A 22,659-nucleotide genomic window follows, 5' to 3' on the forward strand; every position below is an offset into this window, starting at 1 on the left:
GAACGAAAGATGCAATATAAATGTTGAATTGAAGGTGTGGTTCGCCCTGTGGGCTCAAGTTGGGTGATGGAGAAAACTCAAATTGAGCAATCCCATGCAACTACTCACTACCGTGAAGTTACCTGACTTGATTTTCCACCATTTTTAGTCACCAATAAAAATGGTGGGAAATTAAAATTCACTTTCCCCCGTTTTAAGTATTTTACAAAATAATGTACACTGCACGCAAAGAAAATTAAGCACATATACTCTTGTACTATAATGAATACAGTAAAAGGTGTATGGTGTCTAAAACAATACTTTATATCCGTCCACTGATCCCATGTAATAACTTTTGTTGCCTTCACAATTTGCAACACATCATCGTATCCGGCTTCGGTGGATGATGATATGAAGCCATAGAGGTCCTTCGGGTAGGGTGCTCCCTGTAGATCGTGTAACCAATTTTTAACGACATTTATTGTAACACTGGTCTATATCAAGCTAATGTTGCATGGCACGATTGTGCTATCGTACTGCAAATGAAGAAGTTCACGTTCAAGTATATTTTTTTTTATCAAATTTTCGATATTTGGAACTGTGTTCCGATACAAACTTCTCCGCAAGGTCCAGTGTGGGAGTGAAACTTTCCCGGGAAGGTAATTCGGTCTCGTATTTAATACTTGTGCTTGTGGAATGACCTCTGCATCATGTGTCGCACCTTCTACTGTGCTTCATGTGTAATTGTGTGTATTTTCTTCATTAATTTTATACAAAAAAGATTAGTTCATAAAATCTTGCCTGACAAATGTTCCGAAGGGGTGGGGAAAGTGAGAATGATGATGTTTGCAGTTGTGGAAAGTGACTGTGTTGTGCTTCCAAGATGGCTGACTTCAATGTTTGTGCGCCTCCATTCCTCATGGCAGTTGCATGATTGTCATTTGTTTGTAAATGTGCATTGTGCACCATGAATTGGGTTTCTGAATGAAATGGATTCATTCTCAATGTTTATGTCGTTTGAATTGCAGTCACTATGAAATAAATGTTTAAGTGAAATACCATCGTCGTCATTCTTCTGTGTTCTAATACTAGTAGTGTTTTGATATGTGCCTTTCCCTCTGTCCAATAGATATATATATATATATATATATATATATATATATATATATATATATATATATATATATATATATATATCCGGAATAGATGTCTCAAGGACATTGCCTTCTTTCCCTTTTTTTTGTAAATATAAAAGCCTATTAGTACAAAGCCTAGCAGAGATGTTACTGCTACCGCTGAAAGTAATATAACAATTTTTCTGTTTTTCAGCAATAGATACAAAAGATTCTTCAGACCCTTTGTATCACTCATTATGATATTTTTACATAATAGTTACACACTTATATTTAAACTATACGTAATATTTAGCAATATGTTGGATTCTCATATTTGTACGTACATTTCAACCTGGGTTTTATTAGCGACCAAATATCGCGTCAAGTAGGATTGTAAAAAGAGGTAATTTACATATAACTTCCTTTTCAATATTGCATACCGAAACAATCTCAGACTTATTTATTAAAACAGTATATATTTCTTTTGATCGCAGCCTTTGATGTAGTACCTCCTGATAGGCTCATGCCTCATATAATGTCTAGATGCTATGTTAACTGTTTTCTTTACATTCTTAATTTTTCACGTACACTTTAGGTATATACATATACTACATCATATAATCAATACCAATCACTCAAAATTGATATAATTTTGCAGTAAACACATAACACAGGTCTACAGAAAAAAAAATTTTCTTGGTGCCTAAAATTTTAGAGCTGATTTTAACTATGTGTGGGGCGCTGAATCCAATAATGTAAGCAGTTTTTTTCTATCAGCTCTACTTTGGTAGATACAGGCTACTGTACCAGTAGTGTTATTTACGTTACAATGTATGTGGAAGAAATATTACAATCCAAAATAAATATGTAAATTATAAATGATGTAACCACTATTTCTGCATGCTTCTTGCAATAGTATACAAAATAAGCAAAAGAAATACAAATATTCTCGTAATAACAAGTTTGAATATGATCTTATAAACTCTGCAACTCAAATAAATCCTACTGTGCTCTATAGAGATTTCTATTTGGAAGAACGGCGCTCTTTTCTCATTAGTGCTGCTATCTGTCGGTACTAAACGGAAACTAGTCATATAGTAGTTCCAGGAACGTCCACTAGATTGCATTGGTATTCTACTTGGCTAGTGGATCGTAGTTGTTGTCTTGCAGGTGGAGTGACATGTTGGAACATGTGAGTTTTGTTCTGAAATCATAACTTGTATCGCGTATACTAAGGCTTTATATTTAACATCCGTGTTAGTGGCCTGAACATAAAATGAGTTCAAGTCGAAGAAGTTGTGGTAACCATCCTGATGTGTTTTGCTACATATGTGGTGAGTACACATTTAAAGACAATAGAAAACATATCAGTGACTTTGTAAAAAAAAGCATATCATGCATATTTTGGTGTACGCCTAGGGGACCAAGATAAAACGTGGGCTCTACATATTGTGTGTAAAATGTGTACTGAACACTTGCGACAGTGGACAACTGGAAAAAGAAAGTCTTAAGTTTGGTGTTCCAATGGTTTGGAGGGAACCCACAAACCATGTTGATGACTGTTATTTCTGCCCGGTAAATGTTACGGGTATGAATAGAAATAACCGAAACAAGTGGACATATCCTGATCTGCCTTGAGCAAGACGTCCAGTTGTTCATTACGATGAAATACCAATCCCAACGTTTCACCACTTGCCAGAGCTTTGTGAGACTGAAAACGAACGTAGTGAACATTCTTGTGACATGGATGATGGAAGTGACAGTGATTATGAGAGAATGTCAACAATTCCTCAACAGTTTAATCAAGATGAGCTAAATGATCTAGTTAGGGACCTTAATCTTTCAAAAGAATCGTCTGAATTACTTGCTTCCAGATTGAAGGAGAAAAACGTACTAGAACAAGGAACTAAAATCACATTCTACCGAACAAGGGAAAAGGAGTTTTTACCATTTTTCACTGAAGACACAAATCTCGTATTCTGTCACGATGTTAGAGGTCTCCTAGAACACATGGGTCTTCCAGAATACAATCCAGATGATTGGCGCCTTTTTATTGATAGCTCCAAGCGAAGTTTAAAATGCGTCCTTCTACACAATGGCAATAAATATGGCTCAATTCCAATCGCTCATTCAACACGACTGAAAGAAGAATATGAAGCAATTGCTTTGGTTATGGAAAAAATTAAATATCAGGACCATCAGTGGGTGATTTGTGTGGATTTAAAGATGGTGAACTTTCTTCTTGGACAGCAAAGTGGCTACACAAAATATCCTTGTTTTCTATGTCTGTGGGATAGCAGAGACAAAGCAAACCATTGGTCAAAAAAAAAGTGGCCGCAGGGAGACGACATGGTTGTTGGTAAGAAAAATATTATTAACATGCCTATTGTTGAGTGTGACAAAATCATTTTGCCACCTCTACATCTCAAGCTCGGTTTGACGAAGCAGTTTGTAAAGGCGCTAAATAAGGACGGGCCGTGCTTTGCTTACATGGGAAACAAGCTACCTCAGGTCAGCACAGAAAAATTAAAAGCTGGAATATTTGATGGTCCCCAAATAAGACAACTCATGAAAGATCCGGCTTTCGTGGAGTCCATGAATGAGACTGAACGTAGAGCTTGGACCTCATTTGTAGAGGTTATCAAGAATTTCTTTGGCAATAATAAAGCTGATAACTATGTTGAGCTAGTGAACCAGATGCTTAATGCATTCCAAAAACTTGGATGTAATATGAGTATCAAAATTCATTACCTGCACAGCCATTTGGACCGCTTCCCAGACAACGTAGGCAGTCTGAGTGAAGAACAAGGTGAAAGATTTCACCAAGATATTAAAACAATGGAGGACCTACCAAGGAAGATGGGATGCCCATATGATGGCAGATTACTGCTGGAACCTAAAAAGAGACTGTGCAAAGAAACATTCAAGGATGTCACGAAAACAAAGCTTCCGAAGTGTTGAATAGATCGTTTTGAATAAATTATTTGATTTTTTATTCATAAAAACTATTATAAAATGTAGTTACAGAGTTATTATGTACTTGATGTTTGTGTTTATATGGTTTTCATTATTTTCAAAGTGTTCCAAATAACAGATTTAAATGTCATAGTTTTCTTTTCACTTACAGTAAAACAGCACCTATGCAATTTTCAACGTTGTAGCAGGTCAGTCTTGCAATTCCTATATCTCAAAAACTAAAGCTGTTAGGGGAAAACTAACGCCATATTTGGATTCAGCGTCCCAATTCTACTTCAAATTAGCTAAGAAACACCCGGCACCAAAACCACTGTAAGCCAGTGTAATAAATCCCTTTATTCGCAATTCATATCACGCAATCACGCATTCATATCACGCAATTCATATCAAAGTATGAACACATAATACTTTGAATATATATATATGCAAATACATTTGTTTGTATCTCCTGTATTGTTGCACTGAGAGACCTCAAATCTTCATCGATAGGTAGTAAATAATTAATGCATTGATTATCGATATATCAAATATGGATTTATTGGAAATATTAGACAATTTTTGAATTAGACAACTTTTCCAAAAATTAATTTTTTTGAGTCCCTTGTAACATTAAATTTTCCCATGGGTTATTTTTTCGATACTCGACCTTTGATTTCTTTTTGCTTTTCGTACTTTCTTCAACAAAATCACTGAAATGTATTCCAAAATATAAATAGTATTTCCATTATAATAATTTGTAATAAAGAAGGAATATATATAGTGCTATTAAGTCAATATTTATTTATTATCTTGGTGTTTCCATTAAGTTTATTTATTTCGTATAACCTGTAACAAAACACAGTAATAAACTCTTACACTAATGCTTTATTAATTGCTTTATCTGAATAAATGTATATCTCTGCTCGATTAAAAACAGCTTACTTACATGTAATTTAACACTATAATTGTTTTTTTTCTCTTTCTCTCTATCCTGACATTTTCCTTCTTTTTCCAGTTTTTATAAGCGTTTCGTAAAGTTCAATTGCATGTTTGCTTGTTTACGGTTCCAAGATAATATTTTAGAAACTCTTCTATATGCTGATATTTGTTTTCTTTATTTCTTTCTTCTACCTGAGCACTTAGAATTTTCAAAATTCAAAATTTTGATTTTACTTCTCCACGTTTATTTGAAATATGATTGTCCGTAAAGTTGAAATATGATTGTCCGTAAAGTTGAAATATGATACTCATTTCAATATTTCCTGCATATGAATTTCTGAAATTTATTTAATTCAAAAATGTTATTATAATTTTAGTGTAGATATTTATCTTCAGTTTTAATTTTAGCTAAACCATTTTAAAATTTTACTGCAAGACTATAATTTTATTAGCCTTTTAGTACAAGGGAACAATCCACCTTGCACTTTTGGTGCAAAATAAAATTTCAACCATGCACTTTTTGGGCAAGGTCCTTATTCGATTTTGCGTTTCATTATACAATATTACTTAAAAAATATTCACCCTTAGGTTTTTGCTTGCTCTCTCTATTTTCAAATATACGAATTCATTTCCTTGTACCTTTTTTGTAATATTTTTCTTACCATACTATTAATATTTATGTATTTATTTATCCACTTACATTAATTTTAATTTTGTGAAATTTTCTCTACAAGAATGTTGATTTTTTTTACCTGTATTTTATTGACCAATTAATTTTTTAAGGTTTATCATTCCTTATTTCTTATTTTGAAATGAGTATTCAACTCTTTCAGGATCACATTCTAATTGTATGGGCTGCCTCTTTCTAGTATTTTCCATTGTTTTTCCGAATACCGAGTTATTCATGAGCTTATAAAAATCTTCTTCAAACTTGTTTTTAGCTTGCGTTCTCATATTTGTATTTAAATCGATGTATTTCTTTAACCAGTCTGATTGTTTGAATTCTAATACTCTATGCCCTTCTTTTATTTCATTCCAAGCGACATATATAGTCTTAAGTTCCTATAGTGAATTACATATCTTTCCTCATTATAAAGTGTTGTTAATAGTTTTGATTGTTTAGATTCTGGTGGACACATGTTTTCTGGAGCTAATGGTAAATCAGAATGTTTGTTGTGTAAATACTTCGGATATTCTAAATCTACTTCTAATATGTACCCAGCTTTTGAGTCATCTGGAATGTTCATTATATTTATGCAAGGTTTAATCCATTTCAAGTCTTTATAAGGCATGTATTGACTCATAGCCCATCCATATAAGTTGTTTGCGTCTACATATGCTATGTATGTTGAACACTCATCTTTATTATAATCTTGCATATATTTGTTGTTTGCCTTTACATATCTTTTACTACATTGTGAGATTCCTCCTTGTATACCCTTTTCTAGCATTAGTATTTTATCATAATAAGTCAACATTTCTAAGTTAATTTTAGTCATCTTTAACATTGCATCCCACGATAGACCCGGTGCTGTATAATACCAAGCAGAATCTAATCCATATGCGTTTAAGTACATATTTGTAAAGTTTTCAAATATATTTGTTAATTGAAGGACATCTGTTTTGTTATAATGTTCAGTTAAGTCCCTCACTAACTTCAGATCGAATTCTTTACAAACTCGAACATGAAGCTTATGACGTTCAGGACTCATTTTTTTCTCCTGTTAATCTGTTTGTAAATTTGTCTGGAGATAGTGGAACGGGTTCTTCTAATTTTTCAAATGAATCAACAAACTCAAATGGATAATCACCTTTAGTATTAACTAGATCAAGTTTATCAATTGGGAAAAACTTTAATGTTTCTCGAAATTGTTCTGTTTTTAAATTACTAGTTAACTCTACTAAACTCTTTGGCATAAATCTAAATGAATCAAATCTTAAATTTATTCCATCTTTTTTGGTCCATCTTTTTTATAGAGGCTTTTACATATTTTTCATATGTTATGTACTTTTCTTCATTATTTGCAATCAGTTTAATTTTCTGTGTATCATAAGCTAACTCCTTAATAAACAAATGTGTATCATAACCAGTTAAATTGTGAAGAAATACAGGAACAAAGTTTTGATTTTTATAGATTAAATTGCAATAACTGTGAGCAGCACCTCTAAACTTTCCAGTTAAATGATCATGATCTCTTACTTTTGCTTTATTTTTATTTCCTTATACAAACATTTTCTTAATTCGTATTTCGATTCTTTTATTTTTTCACTCATATCATCTTTATCCTTGTAGAACTGTATTTTCTTCTTTAATATATTTATTTTTTTCTCAACGGCTGGTGGTAAGTCATTCAAGTTTTTCCCACATATATGACAAGTATCTGAACTGTTATAAGTTTCTATTTTCTCCTCACTAAGCGGGGTCATATCAACTAGTCTATTATATATTTCCATAATTTCTATTGCTTCTTTTTGCAACATTTCAATAAATACTTTCGCAGCATCTGGACCTATATAACTAACAGGGGCTTTATAGTTCCCATTTGAATACTTGACATAATAACAAAAACTCATTGGTTCATGCTTTTGATATTTTACTGTTTTACTACAATTATGCTCTATTTTTAACTTACATAAGATACATTCAAAGTCGGCAAATATGACAAATGGAACTCTTAATAACCGATTATAGTTTTGAAACTCTATTTGATTGTCGTATGGTTTTGGAAGTTCTATTCTAACAGCCTCATGCTCTTTACAATATAACTCATTGTTCTGTAACTGCTTCTCATTTCGAAAGTGTCTTGTTAACCATCTATCACAAAAGTATAACTTTTCGCTATGTTTTGTCACTTGACTTCTTATTAGTCTTTTATCCAACAAAAATGACTATTATTTTGATCATCTTTTATATATAATAAATTAGCATCTTTTTCTTGCTTTGTTTTTGTGATTTGAAGTGGATATACATTATAGTTTTTGTCATAGCTGTAAACATTGATAGAAATATTACTTCTTCTTTCAAATTTCGGAATATCTTTTAATTGTACTGGAAATTCAATGTTATCACAATATTTCTTTTCTAATTTACCAACAAGTCCTTTATAGTGTGAAGGTCTTTCAGGATGTATTTCAATAGGTTTTAAGTAACTTGCAATAGAATACAAAAAACTTTTATTGTCTTTATTTTTAACATTAATCACTGTTTTCTTAACTTTATTTGGTTTGGGAAGTTCAATATAGGAAGAAGCTCTTAAGGGTACATACTTGTTTAATCTGATTTGTAAATATTTAATTTGATGTAATGTCCATCCTGATCCTCTACCTTCAAACTCTTCTATTTCTCTACGAAGTTTTTGTTTTGCATAAAATATATATTCATTTAAGTCAGTTGATTCTAATATTCTCTCGTTTGATGTTTTGAAATTGCGTTCTTGTATTTATTTATCTTTTATATAATCATAATTGAAAACAAGGTTAACTTTAACAGGGTAAAATTTTAATTCTTCTTTGATTTTGTTAATAGCAACTCTTCCACTTGTATCTAAAAATTTTATTGAGTCTTTATATCCTCCTGTGTTTTCAACTTTAATAGTTTGTAAACGCTTCTTGATGCTGTTTCTTCTAATTCTACTTTTATAGGTATATGTGTTGGTTTCGGTTCTTCAATTACTTCTTGTTTAAATGGAAATATATTTCTAATCTGTCTTCTGCTTTGTTCATCATCATATTGTTTAAGAAGGTTTATTAGTTCATGTTTTCTTAATTGGGAATATCTTATGATTCCCTTCTTCTTACCTTGTCATCTGAACTCTATTACAGTAAATCTACTATAATTACTCATCTTATTTACATATAGAAAATCTTACTACTCAATTTCTTATCTTCGCCGGATTATTTCTGTTCATTTTAGTACTATTTTTACTTCCATTTATCCTAATACAACACTAACATTGAACACTCCTGCCATTGTCTACATATTACGCGTTGTATTAGAACACGACTTTCATGGGAATAACCCATCATAGTTACATACACATATATTAAAATTAAATAATTTTTGTAAACTTAATCATCATCGTCATAATCATCATCATAATCATCACTACCATATTTATATTCATCATCACTACTCAAATCAGATGTTTTTTGTTGCGTTATTAATAATTCTTTTTCCTTTAACAGTATTTGTTCCTCTAATAGTGCTGCTAAGAGTTTAAGATCATGATGAATTAGTTTAAGTCTATTATGTAATAAATTAAATTCTTTCTCCATATTTATTATATAGAAAAAAAACAAAAATAAGATAAATTTAAAACATCTAAGAATAAAAACAAACAGGTGAATATGACTAGTGCTAAGGAAATATTATCCTACAAACCTATATTTGATTGTGTATGTAAAGATTTAGATATTTGTGGTTATAATGATGAAGACAAAATAAATTTTAGCGTGTCCATAGGTATGTTAGATCATTTGTTCAAGAAAGAACTCATTTCTTATACAAAACATTCTCTATGCAAACGTTATGAATTTGTCTGATGAGATGTTAGATTCACTGACTGATGAACAATGGTTATCTATAGGTTATGATGATTATGAGGAGGAATATAACTATGATCACATTACAGAAGACTTCATACGTAAATATCTGTCGAAAGTTAATTTGAGTGAAATACTTTCATGGAAAAAGTTATCAGAGGAGTTTATAAGAGAATTAGCTGATAAAGTTGATTGGGAGATTATTTCGGAAAGCCAAGACTTATCAGAAGACTTTATAAGAGAATTTGCAGATAGAGTTCATTGGAGAGAAGTATCGTATAATCAAAACCTATCTGAAGAATTTATTAATGAGTTTATAGACAAAGTTGGTTTTGATGCTATATCTTATGGAAGCAAACTCTCTGAAGCCTTTATAAGAGAACATGCAGATAAAGTTTCTTGGTGGTTTCTTATCTGGAACTCATCAATTATCAGAAAATCTTATAAGAGATTACGCTGACAAAGTAGATTGATTTCAATGTCTCAAAATTTAACAGAAGGATTTATTGCAGAGTTCAAAGACAGAGTTCATTGGCATAAAATTTCAATTTATCAAAACCTCTCTGTAGTGTTTATATATTTATTTAGACATTATGTAGATTGGAGAGTTATAATAAGAAAATACCGTAATAATTCTGATTTAGGTAGTATATTGAATTTAGCATTCGATGTTACAACAGATGGTTTGTTTAATGTTTAACTAATTACCTTTTATGACTATTATATCATAAAAGTTGTAGCCTTAATTATTATATCATAAAAGTCGTAACCTATCATACAAGCAATCTACACTGTTAATCAATTCTTCTTCTGATAGGGGTGTCCATAACTCATTACCCTTACCTTCACGAATCAATAACAAACTCATCATCCACAGATCAAATGGTTATGTTTAAACTAAGATGAATGCTCTGTGTTTTATTTAAGCTAGATCGTATGTGTAATGGTTGTTTTGATATGTCAGATTGTATTGCAATCATATGTTTAATCTTTTTGTACATGTTAGAGTTTTATGGTAATTATCATAAAACACATCATTATTTTTTATAGTTGAAGGTTGTTTAAAGATTTTAAGACCTCATTGTCAATAATGTCATCTATAGTTTCTTTAATAATTTTCAAATCACATTCAAAGAATTCCTTTTCAATACGATAATCTTCTAAATCTCGATGAATTGACATCTCTAGCTCTCGTGCGTTGTTGCTTCTATAAGTTTTATCAAAGTAAAACAGATCAAAATTTGCTCTGTATGCGTTTAGTTGTTTTAATCTTTCTTCTAAGGTCTTAGTGAAGCCAATCTTATAAATATTTCTTTCCTTATACAGGTTTGTTGTGGCGATATAAACAAAACCTGACTTATCATCATCTTTTTCAATTAAGACCATCTTTTTATTTCTTGGAACAAGTCTGGATGAACATATGTACCCCTGATTATCCTTTGTCTTCCTCCTAAAATCGTGTAATATATTTTTTAGACTGATACTTTTCTTCTAGTTTTTTTATTATTGTTGTAGATTGTTTATTTTCTAACCAATGATCAAACTTTCTACCATTGACCTGACACAACTTAGTAGCGTTAAAATATCCTGTTGATTTATCTATAATCAACTTGAATTTACCAAACAGACCATACCAGTAATCATCTTTAATCTGTTCATAGCAAATATCATTTAAACTATACGAATTATCCATAGTGCTCATATTTATTATATTAAAATGTTGATTTAATCATTTTCGGAGTTTTTACCCGCCGTTTTAACGGGGTAAAATTTTAAATACCGTGGTGAAGAGTAACAGTCCACTAGCCTTTTACGGTAATTATTCCATAAAAGACATTTATATTTACACTACAACATTACTTTTATCTATCCAGCTATTATGTGAATCATCAAATCCTAACCATTTAACGTATACTTTATCACCTTTCTTTCTTAACACCTTTTCCACCAAGTATTCATCTTTATGTTTTGTCTTTAATAGTTCTGGTTCGTAAAATCTACCTTGTACATCATCTTCTTCTAAATCTTTAATTCTATGTGTAGGCGGATTAGAAGGAATAACTTCACTAATAACAAATACTTCTGTTGACCAATTAGGTGTATATCCTTTCTCAAATAACCCTTTCGATTTACTTATAAGAACATGATCACCTAACTTGTATTTGGGTTTAACACGCCTATATTCTTTCTTATACACTTTCTCCAATATTGTTCGCTCATTCTTCTTATTAACTTCTAAGAGCTTTAAACCAATTGTTCTATGTACACTATTATTATACTCAATAACCAATATTGGTAATATCTCTATCCATTTATAATTTCCTTGTGTTGTAAACTTCTTCCACATGTTCTGTTTAAGTGTTCTATTAAATCTTTCAACAACAGAAGCTTTCTTACCACTATAGGTTGAATAATGATTAATTTTATTTTCATCCATTAACTTCTTAAACTCTTTATTGTAAAACTCTTTACCTTGATCAGTTTGTAAGTTACTAGGTTTTCTCGTTCTTAATATGGATTCGAATGCTTCTGTAACATTTTTACCACTCTTATCTTTAACAGGAACAGCAAACGCATATTTTGAAAACACATCTATAATCGTTAGCAAATACTTATAGCCTTTATTTAATTTGGAAACACCTTTTAATACTCCACTATCCATTTCTACAAGATCAGCTTGCCAAAGATCATCAATACCTTTTATAACTACACTTAATCTGTCAAACGTTTTTTTAGACGGTTTGTGAATTTCTTCTATAATGTCTTCTCTTATACCTTTGCCTTCTTCTAGTCAATCTTTCTTTTTAACAAATTGAATTTTTGTAACACCACATACAGAGCAAATACCTTTCTTTAGATATCTTCCATTCCTTGCTTGTTCTATCCTAATGGTATCTTCCTCCGTATCTGTCAATTTATTGTATAGAAAATCAACGAAAAAAAATAAAATTTATGATTACCTAATACTATACTTTTAACATTATCATCATCATCACTTGATTCGTTTTCTTCTTCTGTTTCAATATACATAATAATCAATAATAACTTACCTTCTTTTAAATCAGAATCTTTGGTTGGTCTAATTGTTAACTGATCATGTATATTAAAGTGTAATGGAAAACCTTCAACTAGTGTCTCATTTAAAAATAGATCTGTATGATGTTTATTAAGACTTGATTCTATATGCATTAACCTACCTCTATAAAGAAATTTGTAGGCAGCAGCTAAATTATATACAAAAAAGGCTGGTTTCTCAAGATCATCTTCTGCCAATCGACATGGTAATTCAACATTTTTTTCTCGTGTAAGTAAATTAAACTCTTCTTTTACTGATTCAAGCTGTTCTAATGTTACAACATCTTGTTTATCAATAGCATTAGATACATTAACCAATCTTTTCTTCTTAAAATCAACCCAGGATGTAAAAACTTCTCTAGATTCTTCTTTTTTACTTTTAACATTACCAAAAATATCCATTTTATTATATAGCAAATGGTAATTTTACGAAACCTCTCTTTCTATATACATTACCACAAACAACAATTGTCCTTTTTCCATAGCCGAATTTTTATTTGGTTTAATCGTTATTATATCATTCTTCTTAAAATCAAAAGGTATCAAAGTATCAGTCAAAGGCTCAATCAAAGTATCACCTAAATATATCTCTATAAAGTATTTATCCAAACTTAATTCCATGTGCGTTATTTTTCCATTATAGAGAAATATATAACCATTAGAAAGATTGAATATTCTAAAGATTGGGTTTTTAACATTCTTAGTTCTCAATCAACATATTGGGGTATAGTTTCTTTCTGCATAATCTTTTGAAAATCTTCTTTCTTTATGTCTTGTAACGTTTCTAATGCATCTTCAAATCGTTTTCTATCATTCTCTAATTGAGCGTCTATCGATCTAAGTTGACTTACGCTAACATCATTTAAATTCTCCAACAACTTTAATTTTTCTTCACTAATATCAACATCACCTTTTCTATCTTCAACATTACCAAATATATCCATACTCATTTATTATACAGAAAATGCCCATCCTAATTTTTCAAAACATTTCTTTAACATCTCTATTTTTTTAGGTGAATGTTTAAAATCAATATCAACATGAGCATCGTGCTTTTTCAACAGATAGTATAATACACATTTTAAGTTAATAAACAATACTCTTTACGGATACAGTTCTTTAAAGGTTTCGTATAAGTTTTCGAAGTCGTTTATAAGTGTTTCTTCCATATGTCGCAAGTTTAATGGTTTTTGATCGGTAAGGTGATAGTGTATTAAATAAACATCATCATAATATTTTGTGTATTTGTCTTTCTTTAGTACTTCTAAAACATCTTTTATTGATATTAAATGTTTAGATATATCCCTAAATTCATCATTTAACACCTTGAACACATCTTCAGGAATAATTCTATCCTGTAAAGCTTGCAAACGAGATAGCTGTAACAAATCTTTTTACAATAATCGCAAATGTAACTGCTCATACCTTTTGTTAATGACTTACTACCACAATAACTGCATTTTAATGGTCCGGTGTTATAATTTGACATGTCCTTTAAGGTAATTATTGGATATAACTTTACTAACTCTTTTCCGTGTACAAAAATTTATTACAAAATGGTATTACAAAATTGTATTAACATTTTCCATAACTGAATAACTGTATATGCGTTATTTTTATCTTTTAAGTCTATCTTACTAACATCCCGAAAATACCAATTAAAATTAAATCTAACTAGTGCATCTAGTTCATCCTCATGCTTCTCAAAATAATCTAAAAATCTATGGTGTATAGCTTCCTTATTTATCTTAAAACAAAACTTTTATGAATATAAATCTTAAAAGCACTTAAACCTAATCATTTTTAATCATATACATAACATCAGTAAAAGAATACCCTTGATTTAGAAGATATAAAACCTTAACACAAAGATGACCACATATAACTGAATTAAAGTCTTGTATTCGTTCGTCATTGTAAAATAAGTTTTTGGTACCAAGATAATGTACCAGTTGTTTAGGAGGAATACCACCATAAGAATCGAACACGTACTTTATATTGGTATCTTTCCAATAGCATATCCAATGAGTGCCAATGTTTTCTGATTTACCGTGGTTAACTACACCACACTCATTTACATAGGGTTTTTGTGGAAGTTCATCACTCATAAATACACCTCTAAATCTTTTTATCTTTAATTCTTTAACAAACCTCTCTATATCGAAGTTGGTCAATGGTTTTAGTTTTCTGACTTCTTTGGTTTAACTACTCCATGTTTTTCTTCCATAGCCATATTGTGCATTTTTGTTCTTCAAGTTCTTGTTTATTCTTCTTAGCATCCAGTACAGTTTTAGTAATCGCTGCTGCACCACCTGCTAATGAGCCAACTGCTCCTAAAGCTTCTAAAATGGCTGGAATTTTAAAGATAAAACCACCCATATGCTCTTTCTTAATCTTTTTCATTTGTGTAGTAGTTAAAATTAAATCCATTGCTTTACCTTCTTTAATTTTCTTAGATTTATTACTAAGTTGTTTCTATGTTAATACATGATCGATATTCAAATCCTTTAGTTCGTTATAAGGAACACTAAACACACAACCTTTAATAGAACACATTTTCCTATTTATTTAAGAGAAAATCTTAGTTTGTAAAAGTACAGTTGTTGTTGCTCCACCAAATTCAATTAAGGAATCATTCTCATCTGTTATCCTTATCTCAAAATTATCAACCTTGTCTTTGGATATAGGGAAAAATAATGGATAAGTAGGCTCATAAATAATACTATGTTTAAACTCGGCATCTGTTTTAAATGATGCTATAATTCCTGTTTCTTTATGTGTGTACTCCGTATCTTTAACAAACATACCATCTGCTATATTACAGTGAACATTAATTTTATCGAATGGGTGAAACTTTGGTATCTTATCTCCAACATGATATGTGTTTCTAACTAACTTTTTCTCACTAAAACCTAATACAGTATTAATGGTATCTAAGGTTATATCACAATACTCGCTAAATATTTTAACTCTATTTTTCTCGCTGTCCCCAGTAAATTTAATATTTTTTAAAGCATCACCAGTGTATGGAAGATTTGATTTAATATATTCTTCTAATTCTTTTAAACTATATTGACCAGGTTGAACTATAAGTTGTTTTGTAAGATTAGGATGAAGGTTACTACAAAATGTTAGTTTATTGTTTTTTCTGTAATTTTTGGAGTAAGTATGTTGTGTAAAACCTAACTAGTCCTATACTTAAATAGTTGCTACTGTTGTCTAATTCGTAATGGAGTTTCTTCTTTAAAACAGAAGTATCACTCGTTAACTTAAATATATTAGCCATTTATTATATAATAAAAGAATGAGTTTGATTTACCTAGAGATATTCCAAGAGAGAAAGTAATGAAGTTAATAGAAGATGTCATTCAAAAGTTAGAATACAGTTTTAAGAAGAAAAAGGGAAAACTACGAATTGTTAAATATGCATACTACACTTTGATTACGTTATCGGTTTTACTTTCTGCAACAACTGGATTTATTAATACTTTTATACCTGTAACAATTTACTCAATATTAACAACGTCTCTTGCAACTGGAAGTGCTATAATAACAGGTTTGTCTTCTAAGTTACACATAAGCAAAAGAAAAGTCGAATATAAAACCATTGACAGTTGGATTAACTCATTTAAGGAACAGTTAGAGATAATAATAACATTAAATGGTGAAATGGATAATGAATATATAAAAGATACGCTGCTTAAGATCAGAGAACAACTTAAAGATATAAGATCATAAAAGATGACGATTTTCTCTATAATAAATGAGTACGAAAACTATTAATTGGAATGTAAAAGAGATGATAAAAGAAACAACAGTTAAGATAAGAACTGGAGAACTTAGACCTGATGATATTCGATGTCTTATAGTGCGTCCATCTGGGTGTGGTAAAAACTTTTTTGTTATTTAATTTTTTATTACAGCCTGGTTGGTTAAACAATAATTACTTCTATATATATTCTAAAAGCATGAATCAGCCAGAGTATGAGCAATTAAAAGATAGATTTGAAAAGGCAGAACTAAAGTTTAAGAAGCAAATAGCAACGTTCTTAAGCAGTAATGATTGTATTGTACCTATTGATGAATGTGAAAAGTACTCTGTTGTTGTGTTTGACGATTACATTTTGGAGAATCAAGATACTATTAGAAATTACTTTACAAGAGGTAGACATAGACATTTAGACTGTTTCTATCTTGCACAGACATATTCAAAAGTGCCTAAACAGCTTATAAGAGATAACGTTAACTTCCTATGCATATTCAGACAAGATGATACTAATCTTAAACATGTGTATAATGAGTTTGTTGGAGAAGATATGTTTTATGATAAATTTAAAGAGATATGTTCAAAATGTTGGCAAGATGATTATGGTTTTATAGTAATTGATATGACAAGGAAGGTAAACAATGGTAAGTATAGGAACAAGATAAACCCTTTATTAACGTTTGACGTTTTTTCACGTTTATTTACGTTTGACGATTTTTCATGTTTATTGAAGTACTTTGACGTTTTTTCATGTTTGTTCGGTTTCTATATAATAAAAGGATGAGAAAGAAATTAATAAGAATATTAAGTTAAAGGGGTTCTTGATAAAGGGCTTCAAATCTTGGAAGAAAGAAAGAGCCGGTATATATGATAAATTTAAGACGCAAGAACAGCCTGTAATTGATGCTATTCAAAACTTGGGAAGTGAGATCAAAGAAGTAGCAGAACAAAATAAAAATCTAATAACTGAACTTGTTCCAGCTGTACATAAGACGGATTCAATAGATCCTAGTCTACTAGAAACACCTAAAAAGATAACTTATGATAGTTCACCAAGTAGTAGTGATACACGTATAACGGGAAAAATAAAACAAATGAGAAAACAAATTAAAGACAAAGTTGAAGGATTAGAACCTTTAACAACAGTACAGTCATTTGGTAAGATTGCAACGAAATATTATAGTAAAAGAAATGGTAGTGTATTTGGAATAAGAACTGTAGAAGAAGATGGAAAAATAATAAATAAGATAGGAAATTCTGAAGTTAAAGTGAGTGGTGATCATTTGATAATTAATGGTAAAACTTATAAAGGAACAGAAGGACTATGGGAATTGTTAACGATGAATGCTAATAAAACCATTGAAGATTATAACGATGACGATTTTGAACAGTACAAAAAATAATAATAGAATCAGATGCTGCCTTCCAAAAATATAATCGAGATAAAAAGGTAGCATCTAATAGAGGTTCTAAGTACATTAATATTATCAATCATATTTGGGATAATTATATTAAACCATATTTACCTCCAACTCCTAAAAGGACTGGTGAAGGAATTAAACAATTTACAGATACCTAAAGAATATATATGGATGGATGATGTGAGAAAGTTAATTGATCGGTTAATAGTTATAGATGGAGAAGAAAAGGCTGGTAATATTAACTTTTATAATGAGAAAGTAAGTATAGTGAGTATGATTAATAATAAGCTTTCACAATTTATTCCTAATGATCCAAAAGGTATAGGTTATTTGATTAAGATCTTAAGTACATTACCACCACGATTCTGGAATGATGGGAAGCTTGGAAAAGGATTAGTAAATGATTTGATTAATACACTTTCATTTGAATTACATATTCCAGGATTTTCGTATTGTGGTCCGGGAACTAAGCTACAAGAAAGATTAGAAAGAGGTGATAAAAGAATTAACCCATTAGATGAGGCTTGTAAAGAACACGATATATACTACAGAGACAATAAAGATACAGAGTCAAGACATATTGCAGATAAGGAACTAGAAACTAAAGCATGGGAAAGAGCATTTAATAGTAATGCATTAATTGGTGAACGATTAGCTGTTTTGGTGGTTGGTACTGCTGTGAATGCTAAGGTTAAGTTAGGATGGGGATTATAAGTTTTAAATGTTATTATGTATGATTCTTTTATGGGTACATACCATAAAAGCGTTGTTTCAAGATTTTCTTTATAATAAATGGATAGTGTTGAGAGTTACGAGTTACAGAGTTTTAAAGCTAACACAAGAACATTTAATAATTTGAATGAAGCTAACAAAGATATTGAGTTCGATTCCGATGTGGGGGAAGGGTTCATACATCCACACAAAGCATATTGTCATATGACTTTTGAAGTTGTTGGTGAATCAGTTGAAGGAACATTTGGTGCAAATGATACTATAAAACTTGTAGATATCTTCTTACCATTCTTTTTTCTCAAATTGAGGTTAGAAAGCGTAGAGTTGTTATAGATAAGATTGAGCTACCAGGAATAACATCTACAGCTATCGGAACATTAAAGATTCCCAAGCCAGAAGTTGAATATTTAAAACAAGCAGGATTTGAAACAGATGATAAACTTGGTCTAAGAAAGGGCATTAGCGTTTAGTATCCATTAAGATTAATTCCAGGCTTTTTAAGTGATTATAAAGAGGTTATGTGGAAAGGCGGATTAAGAATAACATTTACAAAAGCTAACCACAATAACGGTGTCTTGTACAAATGGACTGGATCAGGAACAGGTGCAGCAGCTCCTCATGATGGAAAAGTAACAATAAAAAGTATGGAGATAAGAATGCCTATTGTTGAATACGAATCTAATTACGAAAACAAGTTATAGTTGAATATTCTTAAAGAACCTAAAATCATGTTTTCATTCCATACTTATCAATGTGTTCAGAAGACTGTTGTAGGTTCTTTCTTGGAGTTCGATGTTACTACTCAATTTAATTCTAGACAATTTGATATGCCTGATTTCGTAGTTGTAATGTTCCAAACTGATAGAAGTTGTAAACAAACAGCAGATGCAAGTAAGTTCGATCATTGTAAGGTAAAGAATATCTATCTTAAGAATGGAAGGAATGAGGTATTTCGAAAAGAATCAAGAAACTTAGATATTGCTAACGGGGATTATTTTAGGATATACGAAGATTATACTGCATTTAAGAGAATAACACGTGGTAATACGGAAATGTTCTATGTTCCTAAAGTGTTTATAGATAACAGACCAATGTATGTGATTAATTGTAGTAAGAGGAAGAATGTGTCGGTAAATGAGAGAACAAACATAAAGATTGTAGTAGACTTTGCAGAAGTTGTGGCTGCTAATACTATATGTTATGCGATTTTAATTGGACAAAAGAACTTTACATATGATCCTAAGAATGAGAAAGTAATAGAAGAGTTTTAGATAGTTAAATGTATTTTTGTGGTGTTTATGGAGGTTTTTCCATAAACGAAATTAGCAAAAAATGATTAAAATATTTTGGTGAAGATAAAAATTGAAGAATGTTCATTGATTTTCTATATAATAAATGCGATGGCGAGTCCTATTGAGGTATTAAATAAACTTGGAAGTCTTGAGCAAAAACAAGTTATTGGATTAAGAGAGTAAGAATTAAATACAGAATATAAGATTGTGAAAATGGAAAAGATTAAAACTAAGTTTGGAAGGAGCATTTTAGTTGAATGTGAGGAGTTTAAAGTCTTTCTCCCACCTAGATTTACAAAACACTTAGCAGATAAAATGATTAATGAGATCGTTAAAGATGGAATAAAATTCAAATATACTGGTCTAAAAGATAATTATCCAACTGTTGAGTTCTTTATGTAAATTTCAAATGAGAAGTGGTTTTATGGATTTTAAATGAGAAGTGGTTTTATGAATATTTGCATAAAATGAACATTTTCCTTAAACAAATAAGCAGCAATGGCTAATTATTTGAATAAGAAAAATGATGTAAAAGCATTGAGATTACTTCGCATAGATGAGTTAGAAAAAGGTAAAGCGTACGATATAACATTATGGAAATTGTTTCAAACACAGCGTTATGGTCAAAGAGTTTTAGTACATTTAGATGAGAAATATAAGACGTTATTACCACAAAGATATAATGACGAAACTGAGCAAGTGTGGAAAGATTTGAAAAAATATAAGCTCTTTGTTAAGTATGAAGGTTTGAAAGATTTAGATAATGGTTACAAAATACATCAGTTTTACTATAGAAATGAATCCAAAAAATAGCAGAAGATTCCATTGTTAATATCCGAACTTGTAATTTTTATAGTATCAAAAATATATAAACTAAGACCTTTGGATATACAGAACATAATGTCATTTAAATTTTAAAGATATATATATAAATAAGAGATTTATTTGAGTTTGTGTAATTACATCCTTAGAGCTATACAACCTACAAGACATTCGATGGATAGTAAATTTATTTCTCTATCGATTGCCGTTTGATTTTTGAAAATTGGTTTATATTTGACGAAGTTATAACAAATTCAAAATTTCGGGAATTTTTTACGTGTTTATTTTTGAGTTTTCGCGAAAATGTTATTCTTTAAAAAAGTCTTAGAAATTTATGTAGATTATGCTAGTACTTTTTATTTTTCAAATATCTGAATTTTTATTTTTTGCAGTGAATGCCAACTCAATTTTTTTCTGAAATTTGCAACCTTTTTTATTTGATGAGTTAGCACATTATAACTATGGAGGGGTAAACTATCCTCTTAAAAATATTTTGGGTAAGCACTATAATATTTGGTAAGTGGGTTGGCAACACTGACTTTTTTCTTTTTTTTTCTTGCAACTTAGGTTTTAGTTCTGATATTCTGGTATCGCTGAGTGTTGATGGGAAAGGGAGAAAGAAACTCGAGAGATATTTCGTCACGTATTCAGTTGTCTCCCTGCAGGAGACTACAACATTGGTATATAGCGCCCTCTTACGATTGCTACCTAGAAGCTGTGTTGAAGGAAGAGAGTTTCTAATGTATATATGTATGTTGGCGTGAACAGAAGGAAAGAGAATTGGATTGGACGGTCCTGTGCTGGTACTGGAATTGTTCAAATGAATCAGTGACAGATCACCTATTCCAGTAAATGCTATTTTATTATACATTCCTTCTCATCAACTTTTTAAAGTTAATTTTTAACGGATTGTAATGATTCAAGTGTCAAATGAAAGCTTAGAAACCGGAGATTAAGATGCAGTAAATATATTTTGTGTAGGATTCCATTGTAATATTTTAGATGTAAGTTTTTATGACTTTAAATGTCATAAAAGCATATTCAATCTCACTTTAACATTGTAGTTATGGGAATACTTTGCGCATAGTACAGCTTCATTAATTTTTGTGTCTAAATAATCTGGTCACAAAAAAGGTCAAAATTGCGCTCGTAGTAACGATATCTAACTACTAGCAAACCTTTTCCGGATTGCAAAGTTTGGCTTGGAGGTTCGAACCTGGTTTACTTTTTCCGAAGATAACCGAAATTGTGCTTAGAAAATTTTTGCCTGGAAACAGCAATAAACAATGATCTAAATATTTTTGAGATAAGGTGTACCTTTATCTGACTGAAAAATATGCGGGTTCACTGAATAATTCGGATTGAATATACAAGACAAACAACCATAAAATAAAATTGTATGTACGCAATGAAATTGGTATTTTAGCACATTTAGTAATTCAGATTGAAAACAAGAAAAGCAACATTTTAAATTGTATAATTTATATGAGTCCTTTTTGACAGTGACAAATATTTTCTGTAAATACTTTTCGAAAAATAGCGAATCAGTTATTAATAACAAATTTATTCATGGAGGTTCATCCTAGATGTATTTATTTTATTCGTTTTGGCACATAACTACATTTTGTAGTTGTGTACCTCTTATTAATGAGCTACATTCGTTTCCTCGGAGCAAAAGATATTTTGAGAAAATCTTAAGGGAATTCATATGACAAAACCTCCGCTACCTATAAACAGGACAACAGATATCTATAGTTGACAATTGAGAAAGTTATCTTTGTCCTTGAGATTTTCCAGAAGCTCGCCGCTGATGAAAGGAGTCAATATGGCTAATGGCTTTATGAAAACAGACAGGTTAAACAAATACCTACAATCATTTGTAGGATTCCTGTATGTGGTTTTCCTTATCACTTCTGCCTTCACGACCCCTTTTGTCAGGTAGGGCCATTACCTCCACTTACCAATCGTGTGGATCCATGCTTCCATGTCTCAAGTCACAAATGCATATGCCTCTCATATAG

The sequence above is a fragment of the Thermobia domestica genome, chromosome 4 (genome assembly GCF_964235325.1).
Source record: "Thermobia domestica chromosome 4, izTheDome1.hap1.1, whole genome shotgun sequence".
NCBI classification, from domain to species: domain Eukaryota; kingdom Metazoa; phylum Arthropoda; class Insecta; order Zygentoma; family Lepismatidae; genus Thermobia; species Thermobia domestica.